Raw genomic sequence first — 17,004 nt, forward strand, 5'->3', positions numbered from 1 at the left:
ATGGCTTCTCTGAACACATATGAGTAGAAAGTAGAAAGAATTGGGGAAGAAGGGAACTGGACCTGAAGCCCACTCTCAGCCTTCCAGCCCGTGCGTCCTCTCTCTGCTGCCCAGTAAGGCTGCTCCTGGGGGCCCCGAGGTCATCCTTGGCTACTGCATTCCCCATTCCCCTCCCCAGGCTCTGGCCCTTTCCTCTCTCATTCTCCCCATCAAACCTTATCTGCCTGGTGCCATTGGGCTCCAGCTTCCCATTAGGAAACTGAATCTCTGCAGGATATGGATGTCACTGCTCGGGATGGCCCTCCTTCCTGCCTGTCCCACACATGTGTATTGAGACAATGCTCTTGTAAAGAACATGCCTAAACTAAGGGATCAGTTTGATGATGCCTATTCCAGTCTTTGGTCTCTAGCTGTATTGGTTTCATGGACCCAACATTCATCTTTATCAAGTTTGATTAATTTTTTTCCACAGGAATATAATATCACAATACTCCCTTAAGGTTTGAGATAACTCAAATAATCACTCTGGGTTACAGTAATACTAGTGCCAATAGAAAGTAATCTTTAAGTATAAACTAAAACCTATGAGCACTTTGAAATCTAAATAAGCCTATTTTTTTCCTGTGTATTTTTAGTAGGTGTTATTATAGAGTTCCTAAAGTTGCCTGTGAGTAGAACAGGAAATAAATTTCTCCCAATGAAGGAATATTGAAGACTTAATGACTGTCCCACAATACCCCAAAAGAGGCATTTCCCCTGAGGTTGAGCTTCCAAAAATGGAAATGCCCCAGAATTTATGGTTTAAGAGAATTTCGATGTGAGACACACACTTTTCTGGAAGAACCTGTAGCTCTTCCTTGTTGGCAGCCCCAAAGGCTGTGACTCCCAAGATAGTCTCTGGCTCGGGATTGTTTTGCCATGGAGAAGAGAATGTGACATAAGGACGGCCGCCCGTCTCCTCTCTATGGGGCAGTTAGACTCATCCCCAAAGAAAGGCATCAAATCTCCATGATGCCCAGCCCCTGGTCACACCACGCAAGGATGGCAGGCCTCACAGGTCTCTTCCCTGCTGGGAAATGACAACAGTTCTCTCCCAGAAGGTGCTTCTCCCATGCTCACTCTGGAAGCACCCTTTCATCGCCCTTTCATCACCTTGCTATAAACTGAAATTCCCAGAAATTAGGATCTGCATCTGTAATTCCATTAGAATCTCCACATAGCTTTGAATTCTAAAATGAGAGAAGGAATCGGCTATGCCTGCTCTCAGTCTCAGCCTCTGAAATAGCTGCCTGCTGACTCATAGTGTAAACACGGGTTCATTCCCTTCTCTCCGAAATCTGCTCGTATGCACCCAAAATTATTATTATCTATGTTCAATCATGGAAGCAGGACAAGCTGAAAGACTGCCAGCACGGCCTCTGCCTTTCTCGATTTAAATAAATAGATCTGGCTTTGGGCAGGCTCTTCAGACTGACACACTCTCCAGACGTAAATGTTATTTTATTAAGATATAGGGTGACATAAAAATATTTGTATAATCAATATATCTTGTTCAGCTTTAAAATCTGTGACAGGTCTTCAACTAATCTCATTTTCACAGATCAAGTAGACTAGTCAGAAGTCTTGATGAATGTTGAAGGAGACATCATGGTAATTTACACTAGGTTCACATTATATCTAGTTTCTGTGTGCAAAGAAATGGAAATAAGTTTTACAGATCCTCCCCCACCTCCATAACCTAAAACACAGGAGACACCTTTAACTATATAATGTAATATTTCCAACAGGATGAGGACGGGCAGTACTTTCACCTTATTTACTTACCTTCAGCTTTTTGCTTGGCTGAAGGGACTTCCTCATTAGAGTACACGGCTATTCTTTGAAATGATCCTCTTCTTAACACAGTTCATTTTAAATATACTACTTTTCTAAATAGTTTTCAATGCAACCCATCATCAAAGGGAAGGAGTTGATGAAAAGAAATAAAATTGAAACGTGCACCTGGGGAGAAGTGATTGAAGGTTCTTCATTTAAGGGATTGGCTCCTTTTCTCTTATTATACTGTGAAATCTGAAAACATCTCTTGAAATTCTGGTCACTGTCTTCTGGACATCCCAAGGCGCACCATCTCCACAGTTCCTCCCTCCTAGATTATCCCATCCAGTGTGGCATCCAGTGTGGCAAACAAAAAAGACTCTTCCAGTGGGCAGCTGAAAAGAACACCAAAGAAAGCAGATACGGCCCATGATCAAAGAAGCACCTAACTTCATTTTGGAACACGACTGATAGAAAGATCAGTTAGACAATGGACGCCAATCGAAGGTAAGTACCGCTAGGTGCTATTGTCCAGAAAACAAACACAAAGGCTGAGGCCTTCCGGTGTTTGGGGAAACAGCCTCACTAAAAGGGATCTCAGGAATGGATTTATCCTTCTTTCCTTCCTTCCACCCCTTCAACTGGGCCTCCACTACATGCTGGGCACTGTGCCAAAGGCCAGCAACTCGGAAATGAAGAGACTTGGTTCCTGCCCTCAAGTGGCTTATAGTCCAAGGTGGTGGTGGAGTGGGATGGGGAGGGGAGTTGTTGAGGGAAGACAAAGAAACGTGCAGTGAAGTTTACCAGAAGATGGGGGTGTAGGCTGCTGTCGGAGCATGAAGGAGGAGGGAGACAAGTACTCTGAGAGTTCAGGAAAGGATGTATCCCAGATAGAGGTGATGCCTAGGCAGAGTCTGGAAAGATAAGTAATAGTAAGAGCAAGCAGTACAAGAAGATAGGGGCTGGGCACGGTGGCTCACGCCTGTAATCCCAGCACTTTGGGAGGCCGAAGCAGGTGGGTCACTTGAGGTAAGGAGTCAGGGCTGCTGGCGGAACACTTGAGGTCAGGAATTCGAGACCAGCCTGGCCAACATGGTGAAACCCCGTCTCTACCAAAAATACAAAAACTAGCCAGGCGTGGTGGTGGTGCATGCCTGTAATCCTAGCTACTCGGAAGGCTGGGGCAGGAGAATCGCTTGAACTGGGGAGGTGGAGGTTGTAGTGAGCAAAGATAGTGCCACTGCACTCCAGTCTGGGGACTGCAGGGAGGCTTCATCTCAAACAAACAAACAAACAAACAAGATACGGCAGATGCTGCTGCCATCTGTACACACTTTTAGATGTATTAACTCATTTAATTCTCTCAAGACCCCATGTTTAGATATCAGTACTATCCCCATTTCATGACGCACAGAGAGATCAAGTAACTTGCTCAAGTCAAGCAGCTACCATGTGACTGAGCTGGAGTTTAAACCCAGGCACTCAGTGACAGCGTCCACACTCATAACCACGATGCTAAGAGTTTGCCAAACAGGTGGGAAGCAACATTTTTGGAAGAGGGTCAGGGCCATAGGTTTTGCGAAGTGACAGAGAATGACATTCAGATTCAGTAGGGCTTAAAGACCCAAGTTTTGGAAAGTAGAGGAGATCTGAACCTTAGCCATAGCTTCTAGATGTGGGCTAAGAGCACCCTGGGCACATGTAGTGGTGACCAGAGGACTTGCAGCCATCAAATCAGCATAGTGTGCTGTTTATTTCTCCCAAAGACTCAGGAGGGGAGAGCTTTGATACTTTCTTCTCATATCAGATAACTTTAAAACGTAGTTTTATATTATAGAATAGGATGTAAAATTACCACGACATTTTTTCCTTGTTTCTTCTTTCTTTTGATATATGAATTAAATTGTTTCTTTAATGTATTTATTTATACTAAATAAAACAACTCATGGTTATATAAATTATTTCTCTTCCTGAAATTCCTTCATTCTTATTTGCCCGAGATAGTACCTCTGTCCATGCTTATACAACTAGATACTGATGCATGTGGGCAAAATTAGGGTGTTTTGCTGTTTGTTTATACAGATATGGAAGCAATGCACTCTTTATTCCATGGCTTGCTTTGCTCACTTAATAATACCTCATGGACAACCCCCTCATCTTATTGAGAATTGTACAGTAATCCATACCGTCACTTTTGTACCATTCCCCTACAGATGGATGCTTTCCAGATTCTGCCTCTTCAAGCAAAGCTGAAACAAATACTTCTGTCTATACATTTCTCCCTCCTCTGCGTTTACACTTTAAAAATTATACAGTGGTTACTGGACCTTTTTTTTTTTTTTTTTTTGACTGAGTCTTTCTCTGTCGCCCAGGCTGGAGTGCAGTGGCACAATCTCTGCTCACTGCAAGCTCTGCCTCCGAGATTCAAGCGATTTTCCTGCCTCAGCCTCCTAAGTAGCTGGGACTACAGGCGCCCACCACCATGCCCAGCTAATTTTTATATTTTTAGTAGAGACGGGGTTTCACCATGTTGGCCAGGATGGTCTCGATCTCTTGACCTCATGATCCACCCGCCTTGGCCTCCCAAAGTGCTGGGATTACAGGCATGAGCCACCATGCCTGACCGGTTATTGGACTTTTACCAAAGGCCCACTTCTACCTTCAAGGGAAATGGCTCCCTAGAATTTGCTCCTAAAAGCAAATGGTCTGTTCAGGCCTAAGATTTCAAATTGTGTTCAATAGGCTACTTTTTACAGGACACTGTTTTCCCTAGAAGACTGCATGAAACAATTTCCAGAAAATGTAAACTCCAGTCTTCATGGATAATTTCCTCCACCTACCTAATTTGCACCATTGAAACAAAGCTTTTTCTAAAACCACTAATCAGAAGGTCTTATGTTGTTTTCTATTCGACCATAGCCTTTTAAAATAACAGTTGAAATGTCAAAGAAATCCCAAGTTCACCGCAGGTGTTCCTGGACTGGGCTATTAAGTTATGACAGTCAACATGAGAGGGCCAAGGAGGGCGGGAACCTAGGGCTCAGGCGGAGGGGTGAGGTCAGATTCAGAAGAGCTGGGCGCTCTTTTTTTTTTTTTTTTTTTTTTTTGAGACGGAGTCTCTGGCGCAATCTCGGCTCACTGCAAGCTCCGCCTCCCGGGTTCACGCCATTCTCCTGCCTCAGCCTCTCCGAGTAGCTGGGACTACAGGCGCCCGCCATCACGCCCGGCTAATTTTTAGTATTTTTTAGTAGAGGAGCTCTTTTTTGTATGAGCCTGGGTCTTGCCGTCTTGCCGGGCTGGAGTGCAGTGGCACAATCACGGCTCACTGCAGCCTCGGACTCCTGAGCTCAAGCCCTCCTCCGAGCTCAGCCTCCTGAGTGGCTGGGACTACAGACGCACCACCACACCCGGCTAAGTTTCTCTTTTGATTTCCTCTCTCCAATATTTAAGCCGTTTTCATCTGAAATTGATTCTGTTTGTCAAGGAAGACTAAAACCAAATAGAAAGTGCCTGAGTTCTCCTTCCTCCAAGCCTCTTGCCGCAGCAGTCCCTGTTCAGCAGTCGGGGCCCACTCTCAGTTCCTTATCCCCAACCTTCTGCCGCTGCTCTGCCCTCACCACCCACCCGCCTCCCTTGCAGTTTCAACAGCTCCTGCTCAGGTAAGCTCTCCCTCTTCCCGACAACCCCCACCCCTCTCCCCCAAGGCTATCCATTCCCAACCTCTACTGCCCCCTCGGAAGTGTGAGCTCCCTGAGGGCAGGAGCGTCATCCGTGTGGCTCCTACCACATCCCTGGTGCCCTGCACTGGGTCTGCTTTACAGAAACACACGTGTAAGCACACAGATGGCCTCAGGCATGTCACGCACACCTCCTGCCGTGGGCCAGACACTGTTCCAAGAGTTTCATACACGTCATTTGGTTTAATTCTTAAAACTACTCTCTGGGGTAGACACTAATCATGTCCCCTTTGTAGGTATGGAAGCTGAGATAAGGCTCCATGCGTGCAACCATGGGGTCCTCTCGTCAGCCAAACACACTCCTTTGATCTGACTTAAAATGACTATAAGCGGCTTCTCCAGGCTCTTCAGCCGCTCCCACAACCCCCAGCGCATTTTGGGTTTTGGCCTCTCTGATGCAAGTCTTACTTACGCCTTCTGTGCTCCTTACTGACTTCTACCTTGGTTGTATCCTTTTTGCATCAGTTTCATAACTGCCCCTATGGAGTTAGAGCTCATTAAAGAGCTACCGGTGCAGCCACTCTGTTGGAGGGGACAAATGGAGGTGTCTCTCTATTATTTTCAGTAAGCTCGAGCTGTAATGACACAGGCTGAGTCCCAGGGAGAAGTGCATCCAGTCATCCGGAGGCTGCCTCTTCCAAAACCCTGGGCCATGGAACCGGTAGTGTCCATCTTTCCCTTGAATTTTAAGAAATGAGCATCTTAATCCGCTGGGATACAGGGAGGAGAACATCACACACGAGGGCCTGTTGAGGGGTGAGGGGCAAGGGGAGGGAGAACATTAGAACAAATACCTAATGCATGTGGGGCTTAAAAGCTAGATGGTGGGTTGATAGGTGCAGCCAACCACCATGGCACATGTTGGCTATGTAACAAACCTGCATGTTCTGCACATGCATCCAGAACTTAAAGTAAAATAAAATAAAATAAAGAAAGAAATGAACATTCTAAGGCCAGTCACGGTGGCTTATGCCTGTAATCCCAGCACTTTGGGAGGCCGAGGTGGGTGGGTCACCTGAGGTCAGGAGTTCAAAGCCAACCTAACCAACATGGCAAAACCCCGTCTCTACTAAAAATACAAAAATTAGATGGGCATGGTGGCAGGCGCCTGTAATCCCAACTACTCGGGAGGCTGAGGCAGGAGAATTGCTTGAACCCGGGAAGCAGAGGTTGCAGTGAGCTGAGATCGTGCCACTGTACTCCCGCTTGGGCGACAGAGTGAGACTCTGTCAAAAAAAGAGAGAGAGAGAGGGAAAGGGAAGGAAGGAAGGAAGGAAGGAAGGAAGGAAGGAAGGAGGGAGGGAGGGAGGGAGGGAGGGAGGGAGGGAGGGAGGGAAGAAAGAAAAAGAAAAAGAAAGAAAGAAAGAAAGAGAGAGAGAAGGAGAGAAAGAAAGAAAAGCATTCTACACATTTAGAGTTCAGTGAAAATTGTTCACATCTGAGTCTCCCCACTGGCCAGCACACTCTTTCTCCCAAGGTGGTCGTAAGTAGCACTGTATGCACTTGGTCATTTACATGTATTGACGGGAGCAGTTTCCCTGTTCTTCCTGTGCCCTCTGGAAAATGACGTCAGCAAAAGAAGTCAGGAATTTTCTGGAGGTCTGCTGTAAAGGGAGTGATGTCCCGTGAGGCTCACCTTGACCAGCCCCCCAGTGCTGCTATCCCTGCCCTGGGCCTGTTTTGTGAGCTGTGTCTGAGGCACCTGCCATTTTCTCTGTCTTGTCACTCGAGCAGTCATGTCCCCACCCCGGCCACAATCACTGCCACAGTTCTGTCTCTAAAGGATATGTGACTACCCTCTCCCATGCCTCACCATCCCCCATACACATACACACAGAGGCCAAATTACACAGCAGAGGAGTGATGGCGGACACGGCCATGCTTGCAAGATTCCTTCCTATATTTTATTTTTCTCTTGGCTCACCTAGTTTCAAACTTTACTATGCTACAGTCTCTCTTCCCTTCCCCCTGCAACTCTGCACACACACACACACACACACACACAGACACATGCACCCACACACACAGACACACGCACCCACACACACAGACACCTACCCTACCAGAAGCAATTCTTGGCCACACCTCCCCAGAGCTTAGAGCAGTGCCCAGGGCATGGGTGTGGCCCCAGGCAGACAGAACTCTGCTCCCAACAGTTCAACTTCACCTCCTAGAATACTCCCCTCTTCAGCATTGGACCCTCAAAAACATCCCACCAGGACCTACAAATCTAAGACCTGCCCTTAGGGACATCTCTAACCAAAGGTGTGCTCTCTCTGTAACTCTCTCTCTCTCTGTCTCTCTCTGTTTCTCCATCTCTGTCTCTCTCTGTGTCTCTCTATCTCTTTCTGTCTCTCTATCTCTGTCTCTTTCTCTTTGTCTCTGTCTCCCTCTTTCTGTCTCTCTGTATGTCTCTGTCTGTGTTTGTCTCTCCATCTGTGTGTGTGTGTGTGTCTGTCTGTCTCTCTCTCTCTCTCTTTCTCTCTCTGTCTCTGTCTCTCACGGCGCCCTCACTCTCAGGCTCCCACTTTCCCGTGCAGATGCGTCTCCTGCCCTCATTTCTTCCCTCATTTACTGACAGTCAGTAACTGCCTACTCTGCTGCAGGCCCTCACCCCATCACTGGTCTTACAAACCAGTTCAAGAGATGGATAGACAACTACTACTACTACTAATAAAATTCTAAGTCCTGTACCTAAAATACAAACTGTTAGCTATTTGAAAACAGAGCAGGAAGCAATCATTTCCGCTTGGACTGTGAGGGAAGGCTGTGGTGAAGAGCTAGCATGTGAGTTGGGTCTTGAAGGATGTGTAGGAGTTTCCTGACAAAGGACAGGAAGGGCATTCCAGGGAGAGGAGGCAACATAGTAAAACTCAACGAGAAGGGCATGACATGAAAATAATAAAGGCCTGTGTGGCTACAGTGTGGGAGGTAGGGGCAGGGGGTGGCTTTTGTTTACCAGAATAGACAGATCTTGAAACAGCACAGAATAGGCCCTCAGCAAATATTTATTTTGGATATTGAAAGAAGAAGGATAAAGCCAGATTTTTATGCCATACAGGAAAGTCTAAACCTTAGTGTGTAGACAGTGAGAATTCACCAAACTTTTTATTTTTTTATTTTTTATTTTTTATTTTTTTTTTGAGAAGGAGTCTAGCTCTTGTCACCCAGGCTGCAATGCAATGGCGCGATCTCGGCTCACTGCAACCTCTGCCTCCCAGGTTCAAAGAATTCTCCTGCATCAACCTCCCGAGTACCCGAGATTACGGGCATGTACCACTACACCCAGCTAATTTTTGTATTTTTAGTAGAGACAGGGTTTCACCATGTTGCCCAGGCTGATCTCAAACTCCTGACCTCAGGCGATCTGCCTACCTTGGCCTCCCAAACTGCTGAAACTGCAGGCATGAGCCACCATGCCCGGCCAACCAAACTTTTTTAAATTAGGGAAATGGCATTATTACATCTGGATCTCAGAAAAGAGATTACTCAAGACTGTATATAAAGTAGATTCCAAAGGGGAAGTTTAGGGGACAGATGGCAGCACACCAGCTATTTTTTACCAGGTATGTTGAATTGATTAGGCTATCTTTTCCTTTCCTTTCTTTTGCTTTGCTTCAAATCTTGGTTATTCTTGGGAACTCATATAACTACCTTGCATTATGACAATCACTTCACTTGTTTAATATATTCACCTGTTTAATATAAGAACATAGAGGCCTCTGACACCATTGGTTTTAGTTCTGCCTCTCTTCATTGTTTTCTCCGAAACCTCACTCACTCACACTTATTTCCAAAGAATATTTGCTGTCCCCATAGCAGCCAGCTTTCATCAGCTCTTCAAGGATTTACACTCCCTCTTTCTCCATTTTCATTTTAAATCCCACTCAATGCACAGCTCTGTCGCTGTGAGTCAGTTGTTTGTCAAGGTAACTCTTTCCTTTTGCCGGGTGCCTCCTGGAGATGCGGTACCATAATCAACTGTAGAGATGCCTGTAAATGTGGACACCTGAGACTCCAGGTCAGGCCATCACCTGAAATATGTTGAACTAACAGTTCTCACCACATGACAAGATTCATATTTCTTCTTGGTTTGGTGCCAGCCTCCACCCTACCCTTCCTTTCCATAAGTCTCTGCGGGAAGCTGGACTCCAGGGGCGAGCATTAGAGGAGGTGGAAAGGTGGTCATCACCCCATATGACCCGGCCTGTGACTCCCACTGGGACAAACTTAAGAAGAAATAAATTGTAGCTCTAGCATTTCAAGCTACAGAAGAGATTTGCTTTTTCAATAAAACAGTGATAGAATTTTGGACCCACCCAATCGTGTTTTCCTTCTTGTTTCCTTGAAAATTATTTCCTGCATAATTCTGTGGCAGCCCACGGACCCATGGCAGTTCCACACACGAGTCCTGTCAATTTCGGAAGTCTTTCTTTTCTGCCAACAGCTTCAGTGCTGGGATTAGCATATTCACTCATCAAATAAGACAGGAGAATGGTCTCCCCACAGGAACCTCTGCTCTTGAATTCCTATACTCATCTCATTTATAAAAAGTTAAGCACTCGTGGCATAACTTGTGACCGATCCAAAAAGACTTTAGCTGTACTTTGTTAAAACATGTACCGTATTTAAAATCTAAAAGTATTATGAAACTCAGTCTCTAGAAAATCATTGTACTACCTCACTGATTCTAATTTTTATGGGAATTGCACTAATTCTTAAACTAGCAAGCAAGGAATGAATTAATGCACAAGAACCATTGAATGGAACATGATTTTCTTGTTTTGTTTTCTTTTTTTTAAACAAAAAAGATTTAAGGAATAATTTATCCTGAAGGATATTTTCTTGAGATTATTTCCATTCAATTTCTTAGAGACTTCCCAGGATAAGCAGATACTTCAGCTACAGACCTGGAAAAACAAAAGCAATGAACCTTAAGAGGGCAGGCTGGGTGCGGTGGCTCATGCCTATAATCCCAGCACTTTGGGAGGCCGAGGTGGGTGGATCATCTGAGGTCAGGAGTTTGAGACCAGCCTGACCAACATGGAGAAACCCCATCTCTACTAAAAATACAAAATTAGCCAGGCATAGTGGCGCATGTCTGTAATCCCAGCTACTCGGCAGGAGAATCTCTTCAACCCGGGAGGCTGCCGTGAGCTGAGATCATGCCATTGCACTCCAACCTGGGCAACAAGAGCAAAACTCTGCCTCAAAAAAAAAAAAAGAGGGCAGAGTTCTGTGCGCATCTTCTAAGGCTGAGCATGGGAGTCCTCGAAAGGGGACATTGTGGTTGGCGGCCTATGGTAGATTGAATTATTAGCATTAATGCTTATCCATCCCTATACCGATCCTGTCTTTATTTAAAACTTTGGTATTTTGCTCATCCCAAATGTTCTGCATTAACTTTGGTTTTTAAAAATATTTCATATTAATTATTTATCTTGATTAAATATCTTGACACCCCTTAAACTTTTCACTGAAGACAAGTATTTGCTCACCTCACGCTAGTCTTAGTACTGCTCACACCCTTTGCCACGTGATGTTGGAATTCCTCCACTCACCAGACAGAATATATTCCTCCTCCTTTTGACTTTGAGGTTAGTCATGTGCCTGGTGTTGGCCAATAAAATGAGAAGGGATGATGTGTCACGTCCACTTGCCCTATTTCTCTTCCACTCTTACCATGAGAAGAACTTGCCTTTGGTCCCACCAGGAGAAGCTATATGGAGCAGAGAAGGAGATTTACAGGGAGCAGAGGCAGCCCAGCCAAGCTCTATCAGGTGCACCCAGCCTAGACCAGCCAAGGCACGGAGACCTGAGCTAAATAAGTACTTACTGTTGGGATTTTCTCATTGTTTGTTTCACAGAAATGGATTACACATACCAACACACCAACAAACCAACAACAATTATTTCACCCTGGCTGGTTCGTGTGAGTTAATCCTGGTAATCCTGTTCCCTTTCCCCTTGTCAGCACTTGGCTGAGGAAGGGAGATGTCCAGGCCCACTGGGGCCAATGAAACATAAAAGAGATTTGTGGAGTCTTCAGGATAAATTATTTCTTTCTTTTATGTGATATGCCAAGATGTACTCTAATTCTCTTTCTTTCTTATTTGTGAATAAGAAAGAATGTAGTTTTGGCAAGGCATGGTGGCTCACCCCTGTAATCCCAGCACTTTGGGAGACCAAGACGGGCAGATCACTTGAGGTCAGGAGTTTGAGACCAGCCTGGCCAACACAGTGAAACCCCATCTCTACTAGAAACCACACAACCATCAAAAATTAGCCGGGTGTGGCTAATTACCAAGCCTGTAATCCCAGCTACTCGTAGGTGAATCACTTGAACCTGGGAGGCGGAGGTTGCAGTGAGCCAAGATTGCGCCATTGCACTCCAGCCTGGGTGACAGAGCAAGCTGTCTCAAAAAAAAAAAAAAAATGAAAGCCGGGCATGATGGCTCACGCTTGTAATCCCAGCACTTTGGGAGGCCGAGGGGTGCGGATCACGAAGTCAAGAGATCGAGCCCATCCTGGCTAACATGGTGAAACCCCATCTCTACTAAAAATACAAAAATTAGCTGGGCGTGGTGGTGCACGCCTGTAATCCCAGCCACTCGGGAGGCTGAGGCAGGAGAATTGCTTGAACCTAGGAGGCAGAGGTTGCAGTAAGCTGAGATTGCACCACTGCATTCCAGCCTGGGTGACAGAACAAGACTCCATCTAAGAGAGAAAGAAAGGAAGGAAGGAAGGAAGGAAGGAAGGAAGGAAGGAAGGAAGGAAGGAAGGAAGGAAAAGAAAGAAGAAAGAAAGAAAGAAAGAAAGAAAGAAAGAAAGAAAGAAAGAAAGAAAGAAAGAAAGAAAGAAGAGAAAGAAAGAAAAAGAAAGGAAGGAAGGAAGGAAGGAGGGGGGGAGGGAGGGAGGGAAGGGGAAAGGGAAAGGGAAAGGGAAGGAAAGGAAAAAGAAAAAGAAAGCATGCAGTTCTGATGACCAAATACGCACCCCCAAAGACCTCCAGGGGAATGAGCCTAAGGACAAAGTCATCTATAGAGGAGTACAGAGCTGTGGTAATCACAGGAGAGTAAGGCAGAAGGCTTGGTAGAACCATATGAAGCCTGACCAGCCTCTGGGTTTTCATGCATGTGATTTGGTGCATGTCATTATGGTTTAAGCCAGTTTGAGTTAGGCTTCTGTTTCTTGCCACTGAAAGCACTCTCTCTAGCTGACTCGGATCATATGACTGTTTCTGAACTCACTTCAGGACCCTCTCTCCACATTATTCCAAGTTTAATAGGTGTCTACTTGTGATCTGAAAGAGCATTCAGGCATAAGACTCATGGTCATGATTGACAGTTCCACAGTCCTTCCCTCACAAGAAGCTTCACATGGCTTTCTGCCTGCATTCCAGATGGTGTCTCTTCCTCCCTCAATGTGACCATAATTATACATGTCACTTCTCACATTTCCCCATGATATCTCTACTTTAAAATGGACAATAAATGGAATAATAAAATCAATTGAGGTATTTTCATATGATGGAACATCATAAATCCATTAAAATAATTTATATATTAATTCAGCAAATATTTACTCAGCACTTTGTTCCAGGGACTGTACTATAGAAAAATGCCTGATGATATGGAAAATGTTAAATATAGACTATACAAAATTCTAGCTGTAAAATGTAATTACCATATCTAATTTAGATGATATTTAGATGAGACTTTGGACTTTAGACCTTAAAGTTGTTGCTGGAATAAGTCAAGACTTTTGAGGCTGTTGGGATGGAATAAATGTATTTTGCATGGAAGAAGGACATGAATTTTGGGGGACCTGGGGCAAAACGCTATGGACTGATTGTTGATATCCCTTAAAACCCATGTTGAAGCCCTAACCCCCAGTGTAGTGGTATTTGGAGGTGGAGCCTTTGGAAGGTAATTACGTTTAGATGAGGTCATGAGGGCAGGGCCCTGTGGTGGGACTGGTGCCCTTAGAAGAGGGAGAGACACCAGAGCTCACTTTCTCCATCAGGAGAGGACATAGCAAGAAATCTGCAAGCCAGGAAGAGGCCCTCACCAGGAAATGAATCTGCCTGCACCTTCATCTTGAACCTCCTAGCCTCCACAACTGTGAGAAATAAATGTTTGTTGATTAAGGAAACAAACAAAACATAATTACAATACAATCAAATATGTGAAAAAGGGGTGTGTGTGTGTGTGTCTGTGCATATACCTACAAAGAAAATAAGACTAAAAAACTATTCTAAAAATAATAAGAGTTATCTCTGAATTTTGGCAGAATGTGCAATTTGCTGCTTCTTTGTGTTTTTCCAGATTTGTCCTATTTTCTACAATTAACATGTTACTTCTGTAAACAGGAAAAATATGCAACAAAAGAAATTATGCTAGTGTCTGTGATAAATCTAATAAATCTTGAAGTGTTTGTATTCTAGATTGATTAGATATTATAATTATGTAATTTGTTTCTTCTTTCAGTGGGCCTTGATGTTTAACATATATTTACACAAAATTACTATGTATATGAGCTAGAGAGGAGTATTTTTAAGTAATCAAGAAGTCATATTTACATTTAGAATTACCTCTCTTTTCATGCCAGATGTAAAATTTGGAAAGAGAAAGAAGAACCAAGCGGTCGTTGCAGATCATATATACAACTGAGTCCTCCTCAAAAATCTCTCAGTATACTTCCAAGAGGGCAGGAAAAAGGAGAAAAAGAGAGAGCGTGTCATGAGACCCAGTTCTCTGGGGGCTCAAGAATGAGTTAAACTAACTCCTTCCACCCTGCTAGCAGGGAAGAGCTGACTGTACCTTCAAGCCTCTGATCAACCAGTATGTGAAAACCCACATACTGAGACACTTCCAGAAAAGAACTGGTTACTATTAAAAAGAAGGAAAGTTAATTTTTAAAAAAGGAAGTGAAAAGGAAGAGGAAACATTTTACAGTTTTCATTGCAAAATGACCATACGATAATTCATCTTAAAATATTATATAATAACCTCATCTCAAAACAATAATACAGTAATTTTGTTGTACTACTAGAGGGCATTGGAGTAAAGGAAATATATTAGAATTATATGGGTGGAATGTATACTTGCATATAGAATTTAATATTTATAAACCATATAAATTCAGAATTATAAACTATATTAATTTTGCTTACTCTTTGATTAAACTCTTTCACACACATCATTGCATTAGATTCTCACAACCTCCTTATGTGGTACTTAACACAAGTGTTCTCCCCTTTCTTTATATGAAGAAGAGACCCACGGAGGAAGGGTAGTATTCAAGCCCAAGTCTTATGTGGTCAGGGGATAACTCAAATGTATTATTCATGCTGATGAGTTACAGAAATATCTCATTTGCCTTCTTTTTAATATGTTTATTGAACTAGAAAAATTGATTACACCGGATAAAATTTTCCACACATGGAAAAGCACCCAGTACAGTTCCTGCATTTGGTGGATGTTCCCAAAATATAAGATGACTGACATGTACTTGATCTTAATAAGGAACAGACTTCTTTAGAAAATTACAGCCTTTATATTAGAGTTTTCATTACTCTTTGCTTTGCTCAAAACTTGCCTACATGCTACTGAAGGATTGCATCCCGGGGGATAAAAAACTTTGTCTCAAATATCAGAGGACTTGAGGTCAAAACTCCTAAAGGTAGCAATTTATCTCTTTCTTTATAATCAAGTCAGTTTAAATTAATTTGGACCATAGTTTTAAAGAAAACCAATCTGATCCCAAACATTTCATGTGTAAAATGAAAAAGAGTAAAGCTAGAAACCACACAACCATCTAAAATTTTTCCTGCTAAGAAAATTGCCACAGTCAGAGTGGTTGGTTTGCTGCTGAAAAACAAGCTGGGTTGGGTTTAGTGAAGATTAAGTCTTCCTTTCAACAGACATTGTCCCTGGCTGTGAGGTTCACATCTTACAACACCCAGTAAGCACGTCCACGAAAAGTAAAAAGTTCAATAAATCATTCAGGTGGTTTCAAATACTCAGAATACATGGACTCAGGAGGACCCACTGTCTTGGCAGCTGTGTGAATTTTTCACACTTTCCCCTGATAAAGTTCTTGGGGAAAAGTTTCCTCTTCTCTGGGAGCCTGGGAACGTGGTATTCTGCACCCACCTGCATGTGGAGTAGGCATAAACTTTGTCTGCCAGATGGGGAAAACCTTCTAGAAACTAGGATCCATGTTTCTTTAAAATGACTCTGCTTTATCCCCACTGAGACCCTCAGTGTATGGACCAAATGCAGCTGAAGGAGGCTGGCCTGCCAGGCTTTCAGGGAGCTTCCAGGCTGGGCCAGTCAGGGTGGCCCATGAACCTCTGGCCTCAGAATCTTGTCAATGATGCCAATAATTAGAATTATGTCAATAATAATGTCAGTAATACTAATAATAATAGTGCTTGTCAATAATGCAGATCCTTGGGGCTCACCTCAGACCTTCCCAATCAGAATCTCTGAGGGCAGAGCCTTGGAATCTGCATTTTAACAAGCTCCCCTGATAACTCCCCTAAAATCTGGGCAGCACTGATCTCATAGCTCCCAGGGAAGCAAGACAAGCACAAGCAAGGGCAAGTGAATGCAACTCTAAGAAAGAGCTCTGGCTCCATCCAAGCGGACGGATCAACAACAGGTACACAGACTGGTCAGGAAAAAATGCTAGACAGAGAGAAGTTCAAACAGTGGGCAGTGACGAAGAAGCAAGCTTTTGCCCACATGAGAGAAAGTGTAGCTCCCCATCCAGTCCACGCTACTATAGCAGCTAGGGAGGTCGAGATAGCAGAGGGAGAACCGCAGCAGCTGTGTTTGTGGCTAGGCCCGCTGGTCTTGATGTGACCTGGGATTTGCCCCTTCTCCAGCTAGAGAGTCTGGGGATCCCACAGGAGCAGTAAGGCCCCACAGCGGTGCTGTGCACGCGAACCGAAGGCAGTGAGTCTCTACTGTAGTGGTGTGCCCGTTAATGTTTAACAATGGGCTCTCCAGGGGAAAATAAAACACTGACTTACAGCATTTGCCACTTTCTATGGTGTAAATACTCCCGCCATGGCTAATTTCAAGCCATTCAGTGATGTCACTGACCATGAACTTAGGAAAATATAGACACACAATGGCTCTCACATGCCAGAGAGAGCCCCCTCCAGTGCATGGCTGCCTACACACACACACACACACACACACACACACTTCTCACATAAATACACTTTTACTTTTGTATGATTTTGTCCTTCTCACACTCCTATACCTAAGGGAAGAAGACTGTTCCTCCTGTCCAATAACTGAGCATACAACCATTCTTTGCTAATCATGCATTTGCTCAGAAGCATCCATTTTTATACAAAAGATAATTTTTCCCTGAGTTAAGGAAAAAGTTTTGCATTGAGAAAATGTTAATCACTATTAACCTATCTCTTTTCAGT

At 44.0% G+C, this 17,004-nt stretch overlaps 1 long non-coding RNA gene across 1 annotated transcript; it reads right to left on the reverse strand.

Moving 5' to 3' along the window:
- Positions 1 to 1,482: 1,482 nt before the first annotated feature.
- LOC115832488 lies at positions 1,483 to 15,877 on the reverse strand. Its single transcript, XR_004027998.1, has 3 exons — positions 15,710 to 15,877; positions 1,825 to 2,210; positions 1,483 to 1,684 (listed from the first exon to the last, which is right to left on the reverse strand). It is a non-coding gene; the product is annotated as an uncharacterized LOC115832488 (long non-coding RNA).
- Between the last annotated feature and the right edge of the window lie 1,127 nt (positions 15,878 to 17,004).

The sequence above is a fragment of the Nomascus leucogenys genome, chromosome 3 (assembly GCF_006542625.1).
Source record: "Nomascus leucogenys isolate Asia chromosome 3, Asia_NLE_v1, whole genome shotgun sequence".
NCBI classification, from domain to species: Eukaryota; Metazoa; Chordata; class Mammalia; order Primates; family Hylobatidae; genus Nomascus; species Nomascus leucogenys.